We start from the raw sequence: 14,432 nt of genomic DNA, 5'->3' as shown, positions 1-14,432 counted from the left end.
CAGGCGCCCCTAAATTGACTTTTTATAGATAACCAAAGTCCCCAGTATCAATCAATCCATGAGTAGTTCATTACTTCTCCCACTATTCTATAATGCTTCATTGGTAAATATTTTGCTGAGTAAATGTAGGCTTCATCTTTCTCCAACAGTCTTCATCCAGTCTGTTAGTCTCTCAGCTTTGGTTCCAAAGGAGATCCAGAGTCTGATGGTTTTTTACCACCTTCAGTGCTGTCACCGTAGTCCATGCCATCTGTATGGTTCTCCTGTATTTTTCCAATGGCCTCCTGCAGGGCCCTCTGCTTCTACTGTCTCCAACTATACTGTCTTCTCAATGTGGCACCTGGCAAGAGCCATTAAACTGGAAGTCAGGGCATGTCTCTCCTCTGCTCAAACCCCTCAATGACTTCCCATCTGTAGTGGATGAAGTGGCCCCCCAAAAGATATGTTCTGACCCCTGGACCCTGTGAACGTGACCTTATTTGGAAAAAGGGTCTTTGTACATGTAATTAAGTTAAGGATCTCAAGATGAGATCACCCTGGATTACCAGGTGGGCCCCACATCCAGTGGCAAGTGTCCTTAGAAGGGAAGAAACCATGTGAAGATGGAGGCAGAGACTGTAGTGATTTCGTACTTCAAGCCTCGAGATCTGGAAAAGAATGAGTTTATGTTAGTTAAAGCTGCCCAGTTAGGGGTCCTTTGTTAGGCAGCCCCAGGAAACCAATGCAGCATCTCACTAAGAGTAAGAGCTAAAGTGTCTGTGACAGCCACTGCCCTTCTCTTCCTGTGTCCAGCTCTGTCCCCTCCTGCCCTTACTCACCCCACTCCTGGCACACTGCCTCTTGACTATTCGGGACTACTCCAGGCACATTCCCCCTCCTCGGGTCTTCTGCACCTGCTCTCCCCTCTGCCTTAAATGAAACTTGTTCATTGTCTCTCTTCACTAGCCTTATGAAGCCAGGAAAATTTTGTCTATTTGTTCACTGCTATATATCCAGCTCCTGGAAGATGCTCAGTAAGTAGTTTTGTTTAATGAATCTGTGTCTTCTGAACTCAGAAACCCCATGGACCTGCCCTTACCAGCAGAAGCAGCCCCCCCTCCCCTGTCTGATGAGGCCGATCCTGCCTTTCCTGGGGATCCTGGAATGAAGTCACCAGGTCAGTTACTGAGCAAGAGGATGCCAGTTCTCCTTGTGCCCTAGCTCCTCACGTCCCTCATTGTCTCCAATCCCAAGACTCAGGTGGGTGAGAATGTTGGAATGAACTTGTGTGCAACTTACTGGCTCAGCCCTTAACTACATCCCCTAAGAGAGCTCAAGGGACCTTCTTTTTACCAAAACACTGAGACATACTTTGGTGAAGGTTCTGGAAAATTAGTCTGGGAAAGGAGGGGAGTGGTGTTGCCATGGAAACAGGGTTGCACTCTCAGTGGGAATTATGGGATCCTGGAGCAGCAGAGGCCAAGTAGTGGCACTAAATCTCATAGAACAGGATGGTTTCTCCCCAAGGATCTTTGGTGGTGGCTAATTGGTCATGATGTCCTGTTAATAGGCCACCTATAGTACTCCATGGTGTGTAGAACCCCAACAACAAAGGCTCTAGGTCTGCCTCAAGTCACCACAAAGGAAACTCATAGCCCCTCATCGGATCCCCAGACCCAGTCAGTCCACAAGCTCAGAGCCCTCAAGTGAAGATGAGACCAGGTACACTTAACACTAGTGTATACTTCTTCTAACTTCTAAAAGTTTATTTATTTTGTTGGGGCGCCTGGGTGGCTCAGTCGGTTAAGCGGCCGACTTCGGTTCAGGTCACAATCTCGCGGTCCGTGAGTTCGAGCCCCACGTCAGGCTCTGTGCTGACAGCTCAGAGCCTGGAGCCTGTTTCAGATTCTGTGTCTCCCTCTCTCTGACCCTCCCCTGTTCATGCTCTGTCTCTCTCTGTCTCAAAAATAAATAAAAACGTTTAAAAAAATTTAAAAAAAAGTTTATTTATTTTGTGAGAGAGTGTGTGTGCATACAAGCAGGGGAGGGACAGAGAAAGAGTGAAAGAGTGAATCCCAAGGAGGCTCCATCTGCCCTGTCAGCACACAACCCGATGTGAGGCTCGATCTCACAAACCCTGAGAGCATGACCTGAGCCGAAGTTAAGAGTCGGACACTTAACCGACTGAGCCACCTAGGCGGCCCGTAGTGTATACTTCACACCTTCATCCTTCTTTTCCATGGGGACATAGAATGCCATTGCAGTCCACTGGTCAGAAATGGAGACTCAGTCTGTGTCCCTCTCCCTGTGGGTCCTCCTTGGCTTTTCTCCCAGTTCCTGACTACGTAATTGGAATAAACACAATCGGGAGCTGGAAAAATTCCTCGAGGGGCTTTTTGACTCAAGGATGGAAGACAATTATGGAAAGAACAGTCAAAAGGAAGCCTCTAGAGCTGTCCCTTCAATTCTCTGGTGTATTCTTATAATTAAGTCCCCAGGGACTGACTCGATCATCTCACTGTCCCCCAAGACATCATGCTGGTCCATTACATGAATGATACCACGCTGACTGGACCTGATGCATAGGAAGTAGCAAATATTTTGTCACAGGGTGAGAGATAAGTCCCCCAAAAATGCAGGGGACCACCACCTCCGTGAAGTTTCTGGGCATCCAGTGGGCTGAGGCATATTGAGATGGCCCTCCAAAGAGAAAAAACAAGTTGCTGTACCTCCAGCCCACACCACTGAGAGAGAAGCACGGTGCTCAGTGGGCCTCTTTCTGGAGCTGGCGTACCCAATTAGGGTGCTACCCAGAGCCTTTTCCAAGCCTTGATAAGAGAATCACAGCTCAGGCTTCTGCAATTTGGGACAAAAATAAAGCTAGGACTGACTAGGTGGCTGGTTAGCTCAGTTGAGTGGCATGTGACCTGGCAACACCAACGTGGTTTGATCCCCAGTAGGCCAAGAAGCATTAGTTCTTGTGTTTAATAAAGATTAATTAAAAACCAACTAGGGGCGCCTGGGTGGCTCAGTTGGTTAAGCGTCCGACTTCAGCTCGGGTCATGATCTCACGGTTCATGAGTTCGAGCCCTGCACTGGGACAGAGCCCACTTCAGATTCTCTGTCTCCCTCTCTCTCTCTCTGCTCCTCCCTGGATCATGCTCTGTCTCTCAAAAATAAATAAACATTAAAAAAAACCATTATAAAAAATGAAATATGAATTAAAATAAATAAATAAATAAAAATAAAAATAAAGGCAGGACCTTCACACGTATTGATCTGCTGGGAGGAAAGGCTCCTGACTTTCTTTAGTCCTTGGTTGAAACTGAAGGACTGTGTGATCTCGAGACCTGAGCTGCATATCATGAACTGGGCATTGTTTGACCAACCAAGCCACAGAGTCTGGTGTGAGCAGCAGCGCTCCACCATCTAGCGGCGCAGCTGCCGGAAAGCAGTCTGGCACTTCCTCAAAAAGTTAAATACTGAGCTGCCATGTGACTCAGCAATTCCATTCCTATGTATATATGCCCAAGAAACTTGAAAACAGGTGTTTAAGCAGATGCTTGTATATTCACAGCGGCATAATCCACAATAGCCTAAAGGTGGAAACAACCCAAGCGTCCATCTACAGATGAATGGATAGACAAAATGTGGTGTATCCATACATTGGAATACTAGTCAGTCATAAAAAGGAACGAAATACTGATATATACTACAACACGGATGAACCTTGAAAACATCATGCTGGGGGCACCTAGCTGGTTCCTTCGGTAGAGCATGTGACTCTTGATCTCAGGGTTGTGAGTTTGAGCCCCACGTTGAGTGTAGAGATTACTTAAACATAAAATCTTAAAAAAAAAAAAAGAACAAAAATCATGCTAAATGAAGTAAGCCAGACATAGAAAGACAATGAAATATGAAATAGCCACTCATATGAAATAGCCAGGATAGGAATCCTAACACAGGCAACAGGCATGTGAGTGAGGAAGCTTCCAGAAGAGTATAGCCTCCAGCCATCTGGTCACCACCAGCCCTTGAATCATCTCAGCAGAGGCCGCAGACATTATGGAGCGGAAAGAAGACGTTCCACTGTGTCCTGTCAGAATTCCTCAGCGTAATCTGTCAGCGGAATAACAAACCATCCCCAAACGTAGTCTCATTAAACAAACATTTTATTATTCCAGTTATGGTGGGAATTCAGTTGGAAGGCCAGGCTTTGCTGGAACAGGAGCACCTGCTATACATCGCCTCCAGTAGCTTGGACTTCCTTATAGCTTGGTGGCCTCACAGTAGTCAGACTCCACACTTAGTGGCTCAGGGCTCCAAAAGCAGGTGTTGCAGTAGGTAAGGCATAACACTATCACAGTGACTGTTTGTGGCATCAACCCCACCCCTCAATGAGAGGAGTGTCAAAGAGTTTTGGAGCCCCTGCTTTAAGACTGCCACATTCACCAAGACCATCAACTGCTGTGCAAGCCAAACAGTTAAATGGGGGATGTGATAGGAATTTCCTTCCCTGCATGTTTCAAGTCTTTGAACTAATTTCTGCCATTGTCTCCTAAGTATATGATATTTTTTTGGACTTACACTTCGGTAGAAAGGCAAAGCCCCAGAGGTTTCCACTTGGGCCTTTCTTTCATGATGGCTTCATCCCATGGGTCAGGAATCAATGTGGGGGTTCTGCTGATTGTTAAGAATTTTAGCCATTCAGGCACGTATGTGGTGGTATGTCATCGTGGGTTGAATATGCATTGCCCTAATGGCTAATGACATTGAACATGTTTCCATATGCTTGTATACCACTGTCTGTATATCCCCCTCAGTGAAATATCTCCTCGTATCTTTCATCTATTTTCTAATTGGATTAGTAGCGGTTTGGGGTTTTTTTTTAATTACTGAGTTTTGAACATTTTATGTATTCTTGATAAGAGTCCTTTGCCGGATATGTGCTTTGCAAACATTTTCTCCCAGTCTGTAGCTTGTCTTTTTATACTCTTCACAAGGTATTTTGGAGAGCAAAAGTGTTCATTTTGATGAAGTCCAGTTTACCATTTTTTTCTTTTATGGATTGTGTCTAAGAATAGTTTCTCCTATGTTGTCTTCTAGAAGTTGTATAGCCTTACATGTTACATATAAATATGTGATTCATTTTGAGTTAATTTTTTTTAATTTTTTTTTCAACGTTTATTTATTTTTGGGACAGAGAGAGACAGAGCATGAACAGGGGAGGGGCAGAGAGAGAGGGAGACAGAATCGGAAACAGGCTCCAGGCTCTGAGCCATCAGCCCAGAGCCCGACGCGGGGCTCGAGCTCCCGGACCGCGAGATCGTGACCTGGCTGAAGTCGGACGCTTAACCGACTGCGCCACCCAGGCGCCCCGAGTTAATTTTTTTATAAGGTGTGAGGTTTTGGGTGAAGTTCTTTTTTTGCCTTGGGATGACCAGCTTCTCCAGCGCCATTTGTTGAAAAGACCGTCCTTCCTCCATTGAATTGCTTTTGCACCTTTGTGAAAACCCAGCTGGGGGAATTTCTGTGGGTGTGTTTCTGGGTTCACTATCTCATTCCACTGATCTATGTGTCTATTCCTCTACCAATACCACACAGCCTTGATTACTGCAGCTACTATCTAATAAGCCTCAAAATTGTGTAAAGAGATTTGTGTGTTGATCTTATATCCTGAAACCTTGTAAAGCTCACTTAGTAGTTATGGGAGTTTTTTCTGTAGATTCCTTGGGATTTTCTATGAAAATAATTCTATCATCTGCAAATTGAGCCAGTTTTATTTCTTCCTTCTCAATCTGTGCACCTTGTTTCTAGAAGTTTTATTTCTATGTTGAATAAGAATAATGAGACGGGATATTCTTGCCTTGTTCCCAATCTTCAGGGAAAAGTGTCTGGTTTCTAATTTTTTTAATGTTTATTTATTTTTGAGAGAGAGAGAGAGAGAGAGAGAGAGAGAGAGAGAGAGCAGGGGAGGGGCAGAGAGAGAGAGAGACACAGAATCCGAAGCAGACCTAGGCTCCAAGCTGTCAGAGCACAACGTGGGGCTCGAACCCACGAACTGTGAGATCATTACCTGAGCCGAAGTCAGATGCTTAACCGACTGAGTCACCTGGGTGGCCCAAAAGTGTCTGGTTTTTAACCATTAAGTGTGTTAGTTGTACATCTTCTATGGACGTCCTTCAACAAGTTGCAGAAGCCCTTCTCCTATTCCTATTTTGATGATAGTGTTTGTCACGAATTGGTGTTGGGTTTTGTCAAATGCTTGTTCCGCATCAGTTGCTGTAAGCATGTGACTTTTCTTCTTTGGCTTGTTAACATGGTGGACTGCATTGATTTTTTTTTTAATTTTTAAAGTTTATTTATTTACTTTGAGAGATACAGAGAGAATAAGCAGGGGAGGGGCAGAGAGAGAGAGGGAGAGAAAAATCCCAAGCAGGCTCTGTAGTGTCAGCGCAGAGCCGGATGCGGGGCTCGAACTCACAAACCGTGAGATCATTACGTGAGCAAAAACCAAGGGTCAGACGCTAAACTGACTGAGCCACTGAGGTGACCCATCTTTTTTGTTTTTTTAAAATAAACTCTGCCCCCAATGTGGAGCTGGAACTCATGATGCTGAGATCAAGAGTCACATGGTCCACCGACTGAGGCAGCCAGGCATCCCTGATTGACATTCATATGTTGAATGAGCCTTGCATCTCTAGGGTAAACCCCACCTAGTCGTGGTGTATAATCCTTTTTATGTTTTTGTGAATTCTACTTGCTAGTACTGTGCTAAGGATTTTGATGTCTATATTCATAAGGCATATTCATCTGTAGTTTTCTTTTACTTTTTCATTTTACTTTTTTTCTGGTTTTGGTATCAGAGTAACACTGTCCTCAAAGAATGAGTTGAGAAGTGTTTGATTTGGACTTGTGATAATAATTTCATACTATTTTGAATATGACAATAATGGATATGACATCAGGAGTTTTTCCATAAGACATGAAAGAAACTCTCATTGGTAATATTAAAGTCAAATTTCATATGTCGGGTGGAAATGACGTTGCCTTCACTTTCAGAGAAGCAGTTCATAGATGTCCATATAGGAAAAAGGGGAGCTTCCGCACCTGAAATTGTACCATGGCACTCCAAGCCTTTAGTTCCTGTGCTACGTAGATGATTTGAACAAGAGGTAGGTGGGATGTGGGGATATAGGAATACCCAGAGCCTCTTCCCTCATTGTTGGCCTTTCACATGCAGGTACAGTCATCCCCCCATGGCTGTCCCTGAGCCAGAAATTGGAGAGGCATTTTCTTTTCAAATTTTCTCTTTTCACAGAGAATGAGTTAGATTCATGGGTATCTGCTCATCGTCACATAATCGAAATAGAAACTCCTGATAGTGGACACTTATATTCACAAATCCTTCTAGTTATAAGATTTACAGACTTTAATGAACTGTCAAACCAAACCTATTTTAAAATGATAATAAATGGGGAAGCCAAATAGGGAATCCAGGTGTTAAAAACCACTTGTTATTCAAATGGATTTCCTCTCCCCAGCCTGGAGGGCAAAGAAGCTAGGAAGGGACTTGATGAAAGGAAAATAAAAGTTGTAGTACAAACAGGTCATTTCTCCCTAGAAACTTCAGATGAGTAGCCATGCAGAAACAATTTTTGATCCATCTGGAAGGGAGAGCAGTGCAGGAATGATTGTCCACATCACAGCCTTATTGAATCTACAGGGGTAGCCTGGAGATGAGTAGAGGGTAATTGTGAAGTTAGTCAGGTTATGACTTGAATTGAAGCTGCTATTCCAGAAGATGTTGTTTTTCTAGAGCAAATCAACACTGTCCCTGGTACCTGGTAAGTGGCTATTTGTCCCACAAATGCTCTTATCTCTATTGCAGTCAGCAGAGACTATCAGAATCAGCTGGCCTTCATCTGGCAGGAACAAGAACAGCTTTAGTGCCTTACTTCAGGGCTACACGTATCCTCTGGCTCTCTGTCATCATCTAGGGTGAATGGAACTTGGTTATTGCAACAATCATGGTGAACATCATGCTGGTCCATTGTAATGAAGACATTATGCTTACTGGACCTAGCGATCAAGAGGTTGTTGACACACATATGCCTGAGGATGGGAGATAAACCCCACGAAAACTCAAAAGGCTGACCCCCAGTAACATTTTGAGATGGTCCGTACCACACTGGGTGTTCAACAAGTTGCCACACCTTGTGCTACCTCAAAAGGAGACACAGCATTTGGTGGGGCTCTTTGAATTCTGTAGGCAACATATAATCATATAATACACTTAATTGTTCCACACCCAGGGTTCCTGACTGGCTCAGTTGGTAGAACGCAGGGTCATGAGTTCAAGCCCCATGTTGGGAGCAAGGTTAAGGGAATCAGCAATGATGGTGAGGCTCCCAGGGACTGGCATCAGTTGATACGGTCACAGCCACTACCACTGCTGTGTACTCAACCTTTCCACAGTCGGGACAGCCCCCAATAAGGTAGCATTCCCTGGGGAGATCAGCCGGCCACCTGGTGACAGGTGGAGGTTGTGTCTTACAGGATGAGGGATATACTTTGAACTGGTGTCCAGTCTATGGTGCTGTGTTTCCATAGCCACAATGCCTGGGTTCAGGAATCAAGAGGTGGAAGTGGGGGTGACTTCTCTATCACCCCTAATCTCTCCAGGGGTTTCTTCACATCCCCACAGCTTTGAACTCTACTGGTTCCCAAGGAAAGGATGCTTGCACTAGGGCCATCAGATTGGTTGTACTGAATTGCAGGTTGAGGTCACCATCTGGCCATTTAGGGCTCTTTATGCTACTGAGCCAATCGGCAAACTGTGGGTCTACTGAGCCAGCTTGGAGGGTTGATACTGTTGGTTATGAAGTGGAAAGCGTTGCTGTTAACGCGATCAGGAAGGACTATGCGTGGGCTATGCAATGGGTTCTCTGGGGTGGGTCCTACTATAGCCTCTCTAGAGAGGACGGCTGAGGACTCAGACTCAGTGGGATAAAGGTTTGGGTCACTGACAAGGTAAGGAATTCTGAGCCGCTGAGTCCTTGGCTGGAGAACAAAGGGACGACAGAGAGGGTAGTGGAAGAAGTAAGGTATAAAGATCAATTATGGCATCAAGACCAGTTACAGAAATAAGGATTGTACTAAGTGTGTGTGCGCGCGTGTGTGTATAGCAGCTTTTTGAATCTTCTTTCTATATTTTATGCATGTGAAAGAAAGACTGATAGAGCTTAGCTTTATAATGTTTTTCTTCAGGTTGTAAGACATTGAGGTCCGGCAATGCCTGAGCCAGCAGAGGAATGGCTGTACCCTAGAGATGGCTACAACGAGCAGTGGAACTTTTGGTGTCCTGTTTTACGGAGTGGTTTTCAGTTTGTAGAAGGGTAGCATCATTATTTTGGTGGAAGCAAGTTTGTTGTTTTAGTAGGTTTATTTTGTGAATCTGGATTTCTGGATGTCAATTGGGTTTGGCTTAATATGACACAGGAGTGTGAAATTTGGAAAGCAGGAGGGACTCCAGGGATTGCGCTGGAGGGGAGGGCTAAGTGGGCTCTGAGAGCTGTGAGTTCCGACGGTAGCTGGAGTCCGGCTTTGCACAAGTGATATTGTGTGGGTGACCTTGTAGCCTCTGGCCGCTCGTGCTCCCACACTTCCAATGAGTTTGTGAGCACGTACATCCCTAAATTAAACCAGGTTTCGCTTGAAACACGCATAGCACATTGTTTCCTCCATGAATCCCTGAGTGGTAATAGAAGCACAAATGAACGCGTCCATGTGAGACTCATTACTCTCTGGAAGTGTCCCATGTAAGGTAGCAGGCCGAAGAGTGGGTGCGTCTGTGTTGGCAAAGTGCGTCAACCTTATCTGGTGATCCTTAGTTGCGTGGGCTTTGTCCTGTTTCCCATTTTAGTCGCAAGCACCACTGAGGCAGGCCCATTTGTCCCGGTGCTGGTGCTCATGCCTTGAGGTCGTGCGTGCCGAGAGCTCCGCAGAGTTACCGGCGGTGCAGCGGTTCTCAATCAATGTTAGTTCATTGTCGTTATTGCCGAAGGGCGTGTGAATAGCTCCTCGCCGGAATACAATGATGTTTGGGGGAGGGGCGCACGAGAGCCTGGGCTCGGCGCCGGATGGAGGGCAGCGGGGAGGTCGAGGGGAGGGGTGGGGAGCCCCGGCTTTCCTTCCTCCCTGAGCCGGCTCCCCACCCCCCACCCTCGCAGGTGCGGGGCCCGGGCCCCTGGCTGCCATCGCCCCGGTGTGGGGGCCGGGGGAGGCCGCGCGCTCGCTCCAAGGGGGCTCCCTCCACCCCCGACCCGGCCGGCCGCCCGTCGCGCCGTCAGGGCCGCGGGCGGTGGCGCCGTCCCCTCCCCCCCGGGGGCGGGGGTCGCGGCGGGGGCTCGGGGCGGCGCCGGGGCGGGCGGGGACGCTGGGCCCGCCCCGCAGGCATCCCCGGCCCGACTTCCTCCTGCCGCGGCGACCCAGCTGGAGGAAGCGGCAGCGGCGGCCACGATGAGCGCGGGCGACGCCGTGTGCACGGGATGGCTCGTCAAGTCGCCCCCCGAGAGGAAGCTGCAGCGCTACGTGAGTCGGGGGGCCCCCGGGCCGGGCTGGCTCGCACGTCGAGCCCGGGGACCCGCGGGACCGGGAGCGGGGGGGCCGGGACGCGGCCCCGCGGTGTCCCCGCGCGCCTTCCGGGGCGCGCTGTCGCGGGGCCGTCGGCGGACGCCCCGCTTCTGGAGCCTTCCGCGGTGGCGCTCCTGGGTGTCTCGGGGTCACCTCCCGGCTCTCTACGCTGACACTGCGCTTTCCGAGGAGCGGCAGGAACCCGGACTTGGGCTGATGTGTAAAATGCGGGGCGCTAGGGACGGCGCCCCTTCCTACCCGTCGCGTCGGCAGCGACACGTGCCGCCCACCGCCCAAAGGTCACGGGCTCCGTCAGCGCCCCGGGGACAAGGTCCTGGAACGTTTGGGCCCGGAGACCTGACGGCGGTCGCGCCTACTTCGGCCGGTAGGAAGCGGCGGCTCGGCCCGCGGGGTTGCGCGTCCCGAGCCATCGGGGCCTCCCGGTGCACCACGTCCGCCACTCCCAGCTTCCCCGCCGCTGCCCAGCTCCGTGGGAGGGACGCGGTGGCCCACCCCAAATGACGCGGTCCCGCACCGCCATCCTCGGCTCCGCCACACATGTCACCTTTGGTTTTCTTCCCACGTTTACGAGGCGCCTACCGTGTGCCACTGGAGGACGACGGATTATAAAATAATTTAATCATGCGTGAATACTTCCACAGTGGGTGATAGGACATTTATCTGAACATAAAGTTATTTCGGGCGACTTTCCCCATTGACACTGAACTAGACAGGGGGACTCTTACCGGTCTTGTGAAAGTATTTGTTATTGGTTCTGCAGAGCAACGTTTAAAAAATTGTTTTTAAGATTTACGTGTTTGTTTCATATCTTTGTAATTTTATCAAGATTTTTCTAAAGTAATCTGTGCCCCCAACCTTAGGCTCAACCTTACAATGCCACGTTCAAGAGTGACATGCCCTACCACCAGAGCCACCCAGGTGCCCCTCTAAGGAGCAACATTTTACAAGGAGTGTTACTATACTTAGCATGTAGGTATCAGGCATCTATACATACCCAGAATTTTCAGGTTAACTACCAGGGTGCCCTTTCATTATTCTTTTTGGGTCCCCTATTCAATAAACACAGGCTCCACTGTTTCTCAGATTGCAAGTCATTCACCTGTTTCCCTAACAGTGAACCTACTTTGAAAACTCATTAGCACTCGAAGGAGACATGAAAACCTACTCCCTGAGCCCCGGATGGGCAGGTGATGGTTTGTCAGAAAGTCGTACTTACAAACCCAACTACAGGTGCCTTTCCTTGAGAGCCTTTGGCGTGTGACACACGGGCGTGTGATGTTTGAAAGGCTCACTAGGTATTTTCAGAGCAGCTCTCACTCTCGTGATGGTTTGTGATGATTCACAAAGATAGTACACCTCGAAGGCAAACTTTATGGAAGATTTTTTTCTAGTCTTGTTTTGCAGCGTGTCCTGACCAGACCGGCTTACAAAAGGTTATTAGCATTTCATCAATTTCAGAAAAACGTGGGTGTATATACCTCACACCGAACTTGGTTCATTCTTTTTGGCTGTAACGAACGTGTGGCCAGCGTGGACTTTGCACAGTTTATAGGTGTGTGGGGCATCTGATGATGGGACGCTGAAGCAGGAGACCTAAGACACAAGAGTACCTAGACGTCATCTTCCCAACACTCCACGACATAAACCCTAACCTTTTACCTGATGGCTTCTGAAGTTTTTCGGAGGCTCATTCTCTTTTAGATAGACTGCTGTTTTGTTGAAAGGCCGCCTGAAAGCCCGTGTCTGCTGATCCCTAGCTTCCGCAAGAATCCTTTGTTGCCACTAGATGGCGATCATGTGTCAATTCCACGGGGCCATACGGAGCTATTCTTCCCGGCCAGCTTTAATTCCCATTTTGTCAGGAATAGTGATTCTTTACCTCGCTCCAGCGCCAACTTGGAATCAAGACCCGTGTCGCAGGGCTAGAGAGAGAAAAAAGACTGATCCCTGTTTCTGACAAGTACGCACTCTAACATTTGTAACACGGTTTAGTGGCACAGCCAGGGCAGTGACTCAGTTCTTTGCCCCGCTAAGGCCAATGCGTAACACTCCGTTAATGTTTGTTAAATTACACATGCAAGTTGAGTCTATTTTTTTTTTTTTAAATTTTTTTTTTCAACGTTTATTTATTTTTGGGACAGAGAGAGACAGAGCATGAACGGGGGAGGGGCAGAGAGAGAGGGAGACACAGAATCGGAAACAGGCTCCAGGCTCTGAGCCATCAGCCCAGAGCCCAACGCGGGGCTCGAACTCCCGGACCGCGAGATCGTGACCTGGCTGAAGCCGGACGCTTAACCGACTGCGCCACCCAGGCGCCCCTTTATCACTGATCTTTTAAAAGATAATTGACTCTTCTTTCATGTTTTTTTCTTACAAAAATATAGGAATATATTCTTGTAAAAATTCAAACAATCTAGGAATAAATAGAATAAAAAGCGAAAGACCACCTCTCTCTGAACCCCTCCTCATTCTGCTCCCCTCCGTAGGGATAACAATTGTTAGCAGTTCAGTGAATATCATTCCATAAACATTTTTTTCAGAACGTATCATTTTATTTTTGCACAAATGAGATCATACTATACAAATTATCCTGCAATTTACTGTTTTCACAGTTCTGGACATCTTTCCAGATTAGTACATATAAATTTACTTCATCCTTTAAACCACTCCATAATATTTCTCATAATAGATATAACATAGTTTAACAGCTCTTCTTTTGATGGAAATTTCTCTTATATTCTCAATTTTATTTTATTTTTTAAATTTAATGTTTATTTACTTATTTTGAGAGAGAGACACTACAAGCAGGTAAGGGACAGAGGGAGGGGGGAGAGAGAGAATCCCAAGCAGGCTCCACACTGTTAGTACAGAGCTGGACACGGGGCTGGAACTCAAACCATAAGATCAGGACCTGACCCCAAATCAAGACTCGGATGCTTAACCCACTGAGCCACCCAGGTGCCCCGTATATTCTCAAGTTTAAAGAATGTTGTAATGACAATGATAATGAATTATAATAATTCACATTTATTGAATGGCTTGTATGTAGCATGCGTTCAGCTGAGGACTTCCCTTGTATGATCACATTTAGTTTTGTAAACTGTGCTAAAACCCAAGTACCCCTGGATGCAAGGTCTTTGTGAGATCTATAATTTCCATATGTTTTCTATCCATCTATAGTCTTGTCATTCTCTCTGTAGTATCTTTGTGGAACAAGGATTTTAAACTTTTGATCACATTCCATTTATCGGTTTTTCTGTTAAGGATTGTGCTTTTAGTGTCTAAGAACTCTTCAGCTAGCCCTGGGTCCTGAAAATGTTCTCTTTTTTTTTCCTGAAAGTTACACAATTTCATAGTTTATAAACTACAGTTTTTCACAACTTTCTGAAAAATCAATTGGTTGTGTTTATGTAGGTCTATTACTGTGTTCTCCAGTCTGTTACATTGATTTGTTTCTTCATCTTTGCGCAAATACTATGCCGTTTTGATGACAGTAGTTTTATAATAATTTTTGAAATCAGGAAGTTTTAGCTTTCCGACTCTTTCTTTTCACAGTTGATTTGGCTATTCTAGGTCCTTTGCCTTTCCGTATCCATTTCAGAATTAGTTTGTCAGTTGATTTCTGTATATCAACCTCGCTAAACTCACCTATTTAGTTCCAGTAGTCTTGTTTGCAGTTAGTACCTGTGGCACTGTCAGTGTTGCATAGAGATGATGAGAGCAGACATCATTGACTTTTTCCTGATCCTGGGGGAAAAGCCCTTGGTCTTCTTCACCTTTTAAGTACGGTAGCTGTA

The sequence above is a fragment of the Prionailurus bengalensis genome, chromosome X (genome assembly GCF_016509475.1).
Source record: "Prionailurus bengalensis isolate Pbe53 chromosome X, Fcat_Pben_1.1_paternal_pri, whole genome shotgun sequence".
NCBI lineage: Eukaryota > Metazoa > Chordata > Mammalia > Carnivora > Felidae > Prionailurus > Prionailurus bengalensis.
The sequence above is the reverse complement of the archived record's forward strand: the minus strand, read 5'-3'. Positions refer to the sequence as shown.